Source organism: Ctenocephalides felis, unplaced genomic scaffold (assembly GCF_003426905.1).
Source record: "Ctenocephalides felis isolate EL2017-DRISC unplaced genomic scaffold, ASM342690v1 CF-g0.4_SCAFFOLD_03572, whole genome shotgun sequence".
NCBI lineage: Eukaryota > Metazoa > Arthropoda > Insecta > Siphonaptera > Pulicidae > Ctenocephalides > Ctenocephalides felis.
Genome location: NW_020539726.1, coordinates 39,183,750 through 39,198,739, shown reverse-complemented (window position 1 = coordinate 39,198,739; position 14,990 = coordinate 39,183,750).

Genomic DNA, 14,990 nt, shown 5'->3' with positions numbered 1-14,990 from the left:
AAAAAAAACATCCTGAACCACCGAAATGAATCGTTTTTACCTAGTACATTTTTAATTACGTGACCAAATCATATATTTCAAGTCCGGTAGTATGTTCGCGCCAGAACAAAGTGTGCGATTTTTATTGATATAAACAAAATAGAATCGATCTAAAATCATTATAAAATGAAATCAATCAATACGATATTAGAAAAAAAAACATCCTGAACCACCGAATATCGTTTTTTTACCTAGTACATTTTTAATTACGTGACCAAATCATATATTTCAAGTCCGGTAGTATGTTCGCGCCAGAACAAAGTGTGCGATTTTTATTGATATAAACAAAATAGAATCGATCTAAAATCATTATAAAATGAAATCAATCAATACGATATTAGAAAAAAAAAACATCCTGAACCACCGAAATGAATCGTTTTTACCTAGTACATTTTTAATTACGTGACCAAATCATATATTTCAAGTCCGGGAGTATGTTCGCGCCAGAACAAAGTGTGCGATTTTTATTGATATAAACAAAATAGAATCGATCTAAAATCATTATAAAATGAAATCAATCAATACGATATTAGAAAAAAAAAACATCCTGAACCACCGAAATGAATCGTTTTTACCTAGTACATTTTTAATTACGTGACCAAATCATATATTTCAAGTCCGGTAGTATGTTCGCGCCAGAACAAAGTGTGCGATCTTTATTGATATAAACAAAATAGAATCAAGGGAGAGTGATGTGGCGACACGAGTTAGCCTGAACTTTGAGTTGGCTTTGAGATGTTTTTGTCAAATTATTTTCAAGTCATTAGCATTTTTAAAAGTTATTTGTAATGATGTAAAAGTTCTTGAATGAAGTTTGAAAAAAGGGGAGTGATGTGGCAACACGAGTTGGCAACAAGTTTCGTGTTGGCTGCGAGGTGTTTTTATCAATTTTTTATGTATTATAAATTTAAATAAATATTTTGAAATGCTATAGTAAAACTTCATTGAAAAAAGATCGCGATTAAAAAGAGGGGAGTAATGTGGTGATACAAGTTGGTCAAGAATTTCGAGTTTGTTTGTCAAATCATTTTTTATATATTAGAAATTTAAATATTTTGAATTATCACAGTAAAATGTTCTTCCACAAAGTCGCAGATTGAAAAAAAAGGGAGTGATGTGGCAACACGGGTTGGTCAAGAATTTCGAGTTTGCTTTAAGATGTTTTTCTCAAATCATTTTTGTCGTTAATTATTTTGAAACATATAATGGAAAATTTGCAGTCGTAAGTAAAATTCATACAACTGTTTTGTAATAATTAACTACTCGTGAAATGAATTTTTTTTGCATTTTTCGACGTTTTGAAGCTTTCTGAACATTTTGCTGGCATACCTCAGAAAAAATGGACGTGTGTGTGTGTGTTTTGTATGTCCACGTTTTCGGGCGCACGGATCAAACGATTTGAATGATTCAAAAAACATTCGATTCCTATTGATAGGGAGATGTGCTGATTAGTTTTTGGCAAAGTTAGGCCCAGCGGTTTCGTAGATACAGAGCTGAATGTAAAAAAATGCAGTTTTTGAGAGAACTAAGCGTCCGATTTAAATGATTCAAAGAACTTTCTGCTTGTTTCAACAAAATAATTGCTTTTGGGAAAAAATTGTTTCTAATTTTTTTTCAAAAAAATATGTTTTTTTGGATTGAAAATTCAAAAAATTGCCCAGGCTAAGCACAGTCTAAGCGCCACTCTGGTACAAATGTTTACCCAAGTGCGTTTAGACTGTTTTTCGGAGCACTTTTCCATTTTTGTGTCCAACTATTGAAAAATGCGAAAATGCCGCCAAGCTAAGCACAGTATAAGTGAAAATGTCGCACAAAATTCTTTGCAAGTGCGTTTAGACTGTGACTATACGGGAGCACTTTTTCAATTTTGTGTAAATTAGGGAACTATTTTTTTTTGAAATTGAATTCGAAATGAAATGACGATTGTTAATGTTCTGGATATAAATTGATTTGTGATTTATGATTTACATTTGATTTGCTCAGAATTAACAAGATAGCAAAAATAATGAAAGTTACACTATTTGTGTAATAATATATTTGAAAACGTTTAAAATTTCTCGAATATTTCATTACGGTACGGGAAGTTCCAGCAATTTGCCTTAAGGCACGATGCCATGCGCCCTACTAGTTATAAAATGAAATCAATCAATACGATATTAGAAAAAATAATTGGAAAAAACAAAGGGTAAGGAATGGATTGTGAAAATAAAAAGAGTTTTATACATTTTGGCATGGCCTGGTTTAGGCATCTTTGTACATCCAAAGAACTTTTTGTCTTGCACTACTATTTGGTGCTTGATGGTTAATATAAGAAGAAAGTAAGATGGAATCATCTTGGTGCATTCACTTAGAGTGTTTTACATAAATTGCATTTTTTATATATTTTTTTATTATTTTCCTGATGCTGGCCTGGTCTTTTCAGTGGTCACAACATGCACTTTAATAAGTAAAGGTATATATGTACCTGCCAAGATCTCAGTTAGCCAGGAGCATACCTGTACTACGAAAACTATACTATAGTATTCTATACTATATATTGTACACACACTTGCAATTGATTGTAGCATTGAAGCTCGAAATTATTTTTTCGTAATTGATAAAAAGAATATAGATTATTTGGTTAATGTGAAAGTAGATTGATTAGATTAGCCTTTGAAGAATTATGCATGTTTAAATTTATAGAAAAAATACCACACCTATTATCCTGTAGGACCTAATTTTAAGTGACAATTGCGATCAATTCCAGACTTCAAGGCTTTGCATTCTAAAATTCTGCAAGTCCCAGATTTTTCACAAATTTTAGATCTAAATTATCTGTAGGCCCAATTTAACCAAAAAATGTATCACTAATTCCAGACTAGATAATTAAAATTTTTAAAATTGTACATATGCTTATAAAAATACCATAAATTTGTGAGAATTTGCATTCCAAATTTCTTCATTATCAAATATACAACAAAAATGTCACATATTCTACAATTTTATAATTTCAAGAAATTATCCAGGTCCAAAATTAGAGAAACAACATACAATAAATTCATTCCACGTTTTCTAGAATAAAAATTTTATATTCTAAAATTTTGCAGATCCCAATTTATAGAAAGAAATTGAACAAATTAGTTATCGAGTGTTTTTGCAGTTTACTAAATTTTCCAGCACAAACTCTAAAAATTTTAATTCAAGAAATTTTGAAAGTGCTAATTTGCAGAAAACATATCACAACTAAGACTAAAACATTTTGCATTTTGAAGTTCTCCAGATTTATATTTATAGGATAAAAATAATAAATTCTAATTTAATGGATTTTGCAATTTTTAAGAAAATACAGTATTTATAAACTTCAACAGGTCCAAATTTACAGCAAAGATACCACAAATTCTAGTTCAGGAAATTCTACAGATTCAAATTTGCAAAAATATAGACCACAAATTTGAGGCTAGAAGATTCTGCACTCTGAAATTCCGTAGACCAAAATTTATAAAAGAAAATACCACACATTATAAATCAATGGTTTTGTATTTCTAAATTTTCTAGTTCAATAGATTTCTCAATATCATATTTAGAGCAAAAATACCACAAATTCCTGGCCAGAAGATTTTAAAAGACCAAATTTATGGTAAAAATACCAAATATTACAATAATATATTCTGAAATTTGGTATCTTCCTCAAGAAAACCACAAGTAATAGTTCAAGAGAAATTTATTACTCCAAATTTATTACTTCAAATTTATTACTTCAAATTTATTACTCCAAATTATTTAGAAAATACCACAAATTCCAATACAATAAATTTAGCAGAAAACATCTGAAGCAATAGAATATAAATTTGAAGAAATTTGTAGAACAGTTCTAAATTATTAGAAAAAAGCATCAAAATTACATTTCCAGAGAATCTACAAGTCATAAATTATGTAGATTCAAATTTATGGAAAAAATGTCCTAAAATCTAGTCCAATAGATATAAGTTTGCAAAAAAGAATACCTTGATTGAAAAAGAGAATACCTTGGTTGAAAAAGGATACCTTGTTCAAAAATTACCCTTGTAATCTACTCCAATATATTCTGCAGATCCAAATTTGAGAAATAAAAAAATTTACTAAATATTTTAAATATGACGAAATGTACAAAAATTTATTATATTCTCTGAAAAATTGAAAATTTTCTAATATTTAACTTAATTTTGGGAATAACATAATAAATAAGTCTTTGGAAGAAATAAGTAATAAATTAAATTTAGTAATGACTTCAATTTCAAATTGGTTTAAATCCAATAATCTATTACTCAATAATGATAAAACCCAGATAATGTCATTTCGTACCGTTAATAAAATTAATAATGAGATAAGCTCACTGAACGTAAATGATACAATTTTCAAATTTTCTTCTATCTCGAAGTTTTTAGGCATTCAATTGCATAAAAACTTAAATTGGGACTATCACATTGATTCTATACTAACACCCAATTTAACGAAAACGTGTTTTATGTTAAGAGTTCTTAAATCTAAGGTTAGTTTAAATTGTCTTCTCTCAATTTACTATTCCAATTTTTACTCACACATCGCATATGGTATCCAGTTTTGGGGGTTCTCTCCATCTCTTAACCGCATTTTCAAACTTCAAAAAAGAGCTCTGAGAATAATTTTTTCTATTAGTTCTTTATCTTCTTGTAAAAACATTTTTCGTGAACATAGTATCCTTACCGTTCCCAGTATATTTTTGCTCATTACTTTATCGTTTATAAAAAATAATCCCGAACGTTTCAATTTGTCTTCAATGTCAAATTCTCATTACAAGACAAGAAACTTAACTATTAAAGCACCAGTATTTAAACTTGCAACGTCTTTTAACTCAATTGACGGATTTGGAATTCAACTTTTTAACTTACTACCACTTCACATACGAAAACTAAATAATCATAAATTCCACAATACTATAGTAAAATTCTTAAAAGCTCAATATTTCTATGATATTTCAGAATTTGTTAATTTTGATATTAAACAATACTTTGCTAGCCAATGATAATTTAGTAATCATCTGCCTCTCATTCATGTCATCTTTTCCGTAAATTTTATTATTTAATAAATTTTACCAACCCTTTCTATATAAATTATCTTTTATTCAAATTAATTTATTAGTATATTTCTTTTTTGATACTGCGCTTCTTCCTTTTTGCAGATCCACATTAGAATTTGACGCACGTTGACGGACAGGATTGATTCAAGTCTATTTTCTATCATCAGCTGTCGACATTGCATTTATTATTCCTGATCTTCTAACGGTGCCCAAAACGAAAATATTAATTTGTGCATCATATTCTGAAAACATGCATTGATTATCTAAAATGTTTCAGTTGGTCTCAACTGAACATATCTAATTTTTCTTTTCATTCCAGACTTGGGATGAACTCGGATCGCGTCACTTGCGGTTTCATGATCTCCGATATATATATATATTTAATTTCTTGTTTTGTTTTTTTCATATTTTAGCTTAAATACGCGTTACCCATGTTCAAAGTCACTCAGAAGTTGAGTGGTAATGTTCATGATTATGTAACGTACAATAAAGCGTTTAGAGGTGAAATTTCTTTATATCTGAGACTTTTCACCAAACGATAAACTATAAACTATAAACTATAAAAAAACTATAATAAAAACAATAAGATTAAAAAAACAATCATTTATTAACCATTATTGAATAAAAATAATAAAATTCTGTTATCGTAACGTTCTCTCTTGCTTGTTTACATGTAAAACACGCCTGGTCGCGCGGCAAATAAACAGGCACTTTTACAGTACCAAGCAACAAGCTAAGAGAGCGTTGCCATGACAACGTTATTTTATGAGCTCTATTACGGCAGAATTGCTCCACTAATTTATAAAATGTTCAAATTTCAAAATGTTAAAAATTCTGACTAATTTAATTCCCTTCATCTTGGCCACCAATGTAGGTCCATCTATGTTCGAAGTCGTTCGGGGTCATGCACCTACGCGCGCGTATTTTCCTCTCTTTGCTACTTTTGCACTGATCTGTTCAGCCTTTACAGGACAAAGATCGCAAAATTCTAGATCTAGGGACAAAGATCTTGCCGAAGGAAACAAACAAACAAACAAATGCCCTTAGGGACATATCTTCATTTTAACATTCGACCAATTACTATTGCTAACATAACCAATGGTAAAAAGTATCAAATGGACAAAGTATCAATACAAAATATCTTAGCAAACTTTAAACCTTAACCAGTAATAGTATTCACTGACCAGTTTTGAAAAAGTAACGTTCTTAAATATAATTCAAAATTATTTTTCCAAATGTCGAGTACTGAAAAAAAGTAAATATAAAATAGTATCGACTATGAAAAAAGTAAGGAGATGCTGAAAAGGTATAGTAGTAAAAATAAAGCTAGAACATTCGTCTATTTTTTAAAACGATATTTATTGGTGGTTTTGTTTAAATCTAAAAGCGATCTTGACATATGCATCTGTCTGAAAATATATCTAGTTTAGTCTTGATTGATAGGAAAAGGTATCGATAGCAAAAAGGATTGACAAGGGTCTCTTATCGCCTTACAAGTAATGTATCAATAGGGTGAAATAAGATTTTTGGCTTAATGTATGTATTTTTTTTATGGAAGTCTTCACAAAGTTGCAAATATCTCAAAATTTTACAAACAGTGCGACCTCAGGATTTTTTTACAAGCCACTTATGGGTATGTAGTAGTTTCATTTAGCCAGTACGTAGATTCTTTACTAAATAGCAAATATCTCAAAATTTTGCAAAGGACTCTACAAATTTTATAATTTGGTATTGTAGTAGATACTTAAAAAAATATCTCTTAGAAATTTCAGGGTTGTAATACAAACGGTTCGACTTAGGTACATTTTCAAAAACCAAGTACTATATGCAGTAGTTGGTTCTTTACCCAATATCTCGAAACTTTGCAGTACCTTCTTTAGTAAATTGCAACTATCTCAAAATTTTGCAAAGGACTCCACAAAGTTTATTATGTCACATTATAGTATACACTTTACAGAATATCCCGTACAAATTTCAGGGTTGTAATACAAACGGTGCAACCTGGGTAATTTTTAAAAATCACTAATGCGTATAAAAACGTTTCGTACACATAGCATAAATTCAGACTAGGCCAGTAGGTGTACTTTCTTTACTAAATTTCAAATATCTCAAAATTTTATGAAAAACTCCATAAATTTAATAATGTCACATTATAGTAGACACTTGAGAGAATAATTACTACAAATTTCAGGGTTGTAATACAAACGGTGCGACCTCAAGATTTTTTCAAAAGTCACATATAAGTATACAGTAATTTCTTTACTTCATTGCTTAAATTCAGACTCAGCCATTAGATGTATTTTCTTCACTAAATTTCAAACATGTCAAAATTTTGTGAAAGACTCTACAAATTTAATAATGTCACATTATAGTAAACACTTTAGAGAATAAATAGTACAAATTGCAGAGTTGTAATACAAACGGTGCGACCTGGGTAAATTTTCAAAAGCCATTTATGTAAACATTTCAGATTGACAATGAACCAGTATAGGTTTCTTTAATAAATTGCAAATATTCCAAAATTTTGTGAAGGACTCCACAAATTTAATAATGACAGATTATAGTATACACTTTAGAGAATAATCAGTACAAATTGCAGGATTGTAATACAAACGGTGCAACCTCAGGATTTTTTCAAAAGTCACTTATGAGTATATAGTAATTTCCGTACTTCATTGCATAAATTCAGACATACCAGTATAGGTACTTTCTTTACTAAATTGCAAATATCTCAAAATTTTGCAAAGAACTTTAAAAATTTTATCATGTCAGATTATAAAAGACACTTTAGAGAATAATCAGTACAAATTTCAGCTTCATTGTACAAACAGTGCGACCTGGATAAATTTTCAAAAAGTCACTTATACAAATTTTCCAGACTGAGTCAGTACAGGTACTTTCTTTACAAAATTGCAAATATCTCAAAATTTTGCAAAAGACTCCACAAATTTAATACTGTCGAAGTAGATACTTTAGAGAATAATCAGTACAAATTTCTGGATTATAATACAAACGGTGCGACCTGGGTGAATTTTCAAAAGTCACTTATCAGTATATAGTAAATTCATTACTACATTGCATAAATTCAGACTCAGCCAGTAGGATACTTTACTTACCAAATTGCAAATATCTCAAAATTTTGCAAAGGACTCCACAAATTTTATAATTTGATATTGTAGTAGATACTTAAAAAAATATTTCTTAGAAATTCCAGGGTTGTAGTACAAACGGTGCGTCCTGGACCCATTTTCAAAAACAAAGTACTATATACAGAAAGTCCTTTACCACATATCTTATATTTGCAGTACCTTCTTTAGTAAATTGCAAATATCTCAAAATTTTGCAAAGGACTCTAAAAATTTTATTATATAAGACTGTAGTAGACACTTTAAATTATATCTTGTATAAATTACAAAGTTGTAATACAAACGGTGCGACCTGAAGATATTTTCAAACTTCCCACAGAACCTTCTTTACTTGCAAATATTTCGAAACGTGGCAGTACTTTTGTTACAAAATTACAAATATCACAAAATTTTGCAAATAACTCCAAATTTTTTTTAAGTGCGTTTGTAATAGAGACTTTAAAGAATAACTTGTACAAATTTCAGAATCGTAATACAAACGGTACGACCTGAGAATAATTTCAAACCTGACTTACGATTTTACAGTACTTTCTCTACTAAATTAAGAAAATCTCAAACTTTTGCAAGAAGACCCCAAAATTTTATTACTTCTAATCAATGCAGATATTTCAAAAAACTCGAAGTTTATTTCAATACACGACTGGTTTATTTTATTACAGTCTCTAACTATATTTTTTATTTAAAATCTAATCATCTTATCTATTTCTCTTCCTGAATCGGCGGCTAATTATTTTCTGAATGTGCGTATCTCTCTTCTATAATGTCTATTAATAAAATAATTGCATTTCGAGGTTGCAATTAGAGGTTTGTTTTAATTGCAAAACGTGATGCCTATGTTTACGGCCTATAAATACTACAGGAGGCCTAAAAGTGATTCCGAAGAACGATTTTACTTCCCAAGATAATTTGTTTTTCAATCACAGAGTTAGAATTTATAGCGGGATTTCGAGGATAAAAAAATACTTGTCTAAAGGTAAATTGCAAATAACTCAAAATTTTGTTAAGAATTCTATAAATTTTATTAATTGCAATCATAATAGACACTTTAAGTAATAACTTGTGCAAATTTCAGGGTTGTAATACAAACAGTGCGACCGAAAGATTTTTCCAAAGACACTTGCATTAGTTTTTTACTTAATGGGCAAATATCTTGAAACCTCGCGATACTAAATTGCAAATATCTCAAAACTTTGTTAAGGACTCTAAAAATTTTATTAATTGCAATTATAATAGACACTTTAAGTAATAGTTTGTGCAAATTTCAGGGTCGTAATACAAACGGTGCGGCCGGCAGATATTTCCAAAGGACACTAGCATTAGTTTTTTACTTAATTCCAAATATCTTGAAACCTCCCGGTACTAAATTTCAAATATCTCAAAATTTTGCGAAAAATCTTACAAATTTTATCAAATGCAATTATAATAGACACTTTAAGTAACAACTTGTGCAAATTTCAGGGTTGTAATACAAACAGTGCGACCGAAAGATTTTTCCAAAGACACTTGCATTAGTTTTTTACTTAATGGGCAAATATCTTGAAACCTCGCGATACTAAATTGCAAATATCTCAAAACTTTGTTAAGGACTCTAAAAATTTTATTAATTGCAATTATAATAGACACTTTAAGTAATAGTTTGTGCAAATTTCAGGGTCGTAATACAAACGGTGCGGCCGGCAGATATTTCCAAAGGACACTAGCATTAGTTTTTTACTTAATTCCAAATATCTTGAAACCTCCCGGTACTAAATTTCAAATATCTCAAAATTTTGCGAAAAATCTTACAAATTTTATCAAATGCAATTATAATAGACACTTTAAGTAACAACTTGTGCAAATTTCATGGTTATAATACAAACGGTGCGGCCTGAAGAAATTTTCAAAAGACACTTGCGGTATTTTTTTACTAAATGGGCAAATATCTTGAAACCTCGCGGTACTAAATTGCAAATATCTCAAAATTTTGTTAAGGACCCTATAAATTTTATTAATTACAATTATAATAGATACTTTAAGTGATAACTTGTGCAAATTTCAAGGTTGTAATACAAACGGTGCGACCTGAAGATTTTTTCAAAGGACACTTAAGAACAAACTACTGTATATAGTACTTGGTTTTTGAAAATGTACCCAGATCGTATTATTTGTACTACAACCCTGAAATTCATACAAGTTGTTCTTAAAAGTGTCTACTAAAATCGTAAAAAATAAAATTTATAGTGTTTTTTGCAAAATTTTGAGATATTTGCAATCTACTAAAGAAGGTACTGCAAAGTTTCGAGATATTGGGTAAAGTACCAACTTCTGTATATAGTACTTGGTTTTTGAAAATGTGTCCAGGTCGAACTGTTTGTACTACAACCCTGAAATTTGTACAAGTTGTTCTTTGAAGTGTCTACTACAATAGCAAATTATAAAATTTATAGAGTCTTTTGCAAAAATTTGAGATATTTGCAATTTACTAACGAAGGTATAGCCAAGTTTCGAGATATTGGGTAAAGAACCAACTTTTATATATAGTACTTGGTTTTTGAAAATGTTCCCAGATCGTACTATTTGTATTACAACCCTGAAATCTCTAAGACTTATTTTTCAAAGTGTCTACTAAAATCGTAAATAATAAAATTTACAATGTTCTTTGCAAAATTTTAAGACATTTGCAATTTAGTAATAAGAAGTACATATATGCACACAAATGGGTCGCTTGATGTTTTTTTTTGTTTTGAAAAATGAATGCTTTAAGAAAAACATACAATATAAACATAAAAACATGTGAATTACCGATATTGTCGATATTATCGTAATAAACATTATCGATTATCGATTATCGGTTATCGTACAATATTATGGCTCTTGGACACGAGTTAATTTGGGTGCTCTTTTCGAAGGGCATATTTACCTTGGCAGAAAATAATATTTATTTGTAAATATATATATATATATATATATATATATATATAATATGTTTATTTATATATTAGTGACTCATCGCAGAGGATTCTTCATTGGAAGAATTTACCATATAAAATTCCAGAGGATAATAATGAACGTAGATAACTTGCTAATTGGTCTTTGAAATCGAAATTATATTAAATTCTAACACTTTATGGCATTCCGACTTTCTGTAGACATCGGAAATATTCTTAATAATTCTGTAGAAGTCGATGAGTCGATGATAAGGATTAGAATTGCATATACTGATCTGTAAAATATCTTAAGAGCAAAGAATATAAATAATTTCTAACGACAAACTGTAACTCGATGAGCAGAAAAAATAATTCTACTAACGAGTAAATTTAATAACAATCCGAATGATAAAAAGAGGACTCTAATAAATATCAAATAAAAAATATAAAGCACATAATAAAAAATAGAACTTCACTGACGAACTTATAAAATGGTGCATTTTTAACAAGGCTCTCTATGAATAAGAAATCTGGACTTTTGGAAAAATTTCGAAATATGGGGCTGCAAGAAATTTGAATGGAAGAAGAAAAAACTCTACTGTCGTAGTAAATAGAATCTTCTTGATGTTATAGAAAAGTCAAAAATTAAATATAAGAGACGTCTAAAATTATTGACAAAACAAAGGATATATGGTGCACTATACAATTATAAACAAGCAAATAAAATACAAGTGTAAAGATTAATTATGAAATGTATATGACTAATGTACGTGTATACAAAGTCAACATATAATAAAAAAATAGAAGTAAGGAAAAATATGTCGTCAGCTCGCACCATAAATAATTCCATTAGCCACTAATAATAATAAAGTGATACTAATATTTAAAAATTAGGCAAAATTTCTATAGCCGCACCTGTATCCGGTAACAAATTTTGCACCTGGTGTCTAGAACAAACTTAATTGGCGCAACTTTATAATAAATTATTCCCTAAAGTCTCCAAAAGTGACCTCCTGATGACCACATAGGAAACAGCAACTAATTTTGTAAGATATTGACCTTTGTTGGACCTTATCCTGAAGTTAAGACATTAAAGGTAGTACGTGGAAGGAATTGCATTTTAGGACAAAAGACAGAACTTGTGCCTTAAAAAAATTTGGTTAAATTGTCTATCAGGTTTCATGTTTTTTTTCAGCGAGTAAAGAATTAGCCATTTGCATTAATTAAAATATGCCTTAATTACTATATTTATTTTTTCAACAAAAAAAAAAACAGATATTTTAATGCCTATACAAATTATTCAAATAAGTTTAACCTGAAACGGAAATCCGAAATTCCTTTATCTAACCTGACATCCTGTTGGAATAGAAATTAGCGGTTAAACTTTGTTGTTTCAAAACCACATTAAAAATTCAAAAATCAATTATAAGTTAAGTTATTAAGTCTAAGATAAGATAAGATAAGAATATACTTTTATCGTACTGCCTAGGATAAAATAAGATAATTTGCTTTGAATAGGCAATATGATAAATTTAAGACAGTCTTATAAAAAATAAGACAAATAGTTAATTTTATAATGTGGATACTTAATTAGTCAGAAATAAATCAGAAGTAAGTCAAGAATTTTAAAAAATAAATTTAGTGTAAAAAACTTAAAATGAGTCGGAAATTAGCAAGTTTGAAATGAGTTTGGAATAAGTCAGTAATGAGTCAGTAACGAGCAAAAAGCGAGTCGGAAATGAGTCTGGATTAAGTCTGGAATGAGTCTGCTCAGAAATCTAATCTGAAATCAGTCAGATGACAGAAATGAGTAAAAACTAGTTGGTTTGGTATTTAGCCTTGAGGCAAGTTACAAGAACTTCCCGATATGTGTAAATAATCGACTTAATCAAAAAAAAATGTGTAAATAATATACTTCATCAATCCTACTTTAAAAAAACGATAATAAAGTTAGCAAAGTTTGACGAATTTTTAAAATTAAACTACTTGTCGTAAGGCCGTAATATTTCAGTAAGTTCTATAAGACCATGATGTATATCGCCAAAGAAAGTTCCATGAAAATCGGCTTAAATTTTTTTTTCAACAGTTCATTACAAGAAAACGGTTCGGTAGATTTCCACCTAAAATTAATCAGTACCATTCCCAACTAATATCTTTCGAACAGTTTTTGATTTTTCAAAATCGGTTCGGTAGGATGAGCTTAAATGTGGACGAAAAGTTTAACACTTTTTTTCAAATTACAAAGAAACGGCTTGGCAGATCGTCGCACAAAACTGACAAACGATAGTCCTCGCCGAAATACATCAAATGGCTTTTAAATTTCTGAAATCGGTTCAGGCGCTTTTGAGAAAACGTTGATCAAAAGTATAATTTTGACAAATGTCAAAAAAACTATACCAATTTTTACAAACTTTGACGAATTTTTAAAGCTAAACGAGTTGTCGTAGGGCCGTAATATTTTAGTATGACCTAGAAAACTATGGTACCGTCGAAAAAAAAAAATCATGAAAATCGTCGAATTTTTTTTTTTAAAAACGTTATTACAAGAAAACGGCTCGGCCGATCTTTACCAAAAACTAATCAGCACGATTCCCAACCAATATCTATCGAATGGTTTTTGAATTTTCAGAATCGATTCAGAATTGCGGGCTAAAACGTGGGCGAAATTTTTTTCACTTTTCTGCAATTTACAAAGAAACGGCCCGGCCGATCGCCGCACAAAACTCAGAGACGATAGTCCTCATCGAGATACATCGAGTGGCTTTTAAATTTTTGAAATCGGTCCAGCCGTTTTCGAGAAAACGTCGATTTACGGCAAAAAATCTGTTCACATACACGCACACACACACATACACACACACATACTTTTTCCAAATTTGGTCTCATTCGATTCAGAATGGCTTAAAACGTCGAGAAAACATAAAATTAGAGAATCGGATTTTTTGATGAAAACATAAACTTCTCTTTCGGGAAGTTAATTAGTAATGTTACATTATTAATTCAGTAAAACTAAATACAAAGTAATTTCAACAACAAATAAGAAATAGTTTAAGAATAAATCAGAACTAAATCAAAGATTATAGAAATTACATAAATTTCAATCAGATTATGTCTGAAATCATTAAGTAAAACTCAAAAACAAATTAAGAATAGTTTTAGATAAAATCATTAATTAAACTTTGATAAATGTGGATAAATAACTGAATTAAATTAATATAAATATTATCATATATAACTAAATTTTAAATTTCCTTTATATTTAGTCGTACAGGTATTTGATTGTAAACCACCTTTGTACTTTTGATTTAATTAAGAATAGTTAATTATTTCGAATAAATTATTTATTCCACTACCTATTGTATGTATATTAAGTTCGATACTAAATATCAATTCGTATGCAAAAAAAATATATATAATTCGGGTTGACGAAAATTCGAAGAAATCGTTAAAAGAAATATATTCAAAAGTTGAATTACTAATTGTATAAAATAAAAAAAATCTAAATGGTTTTGTCAAGAAAAATATGATAAAAAAAACAAGAGTTTAAATACTATATGTTCGATTATTCGATTTGGAAGGAAAAATGAAAGAGTTTTTAATCCTTTGTAAATTTCGAGAAAAATAATTATTGGAATTTGTATTTTTTGGAATATTTTTATATTATAAAAAAAATATTATATTTTGGTCTTGAATTTATAGACAACTTTGTATTTAAGCAAAATTAACCATTGTAAATATTTGGGGAAAATAATTATCGAAAATTGTATTTATTGGAATATTATTTAAATTATAAAAAATAGTATTTTGGTCTTGACTTGAATTATA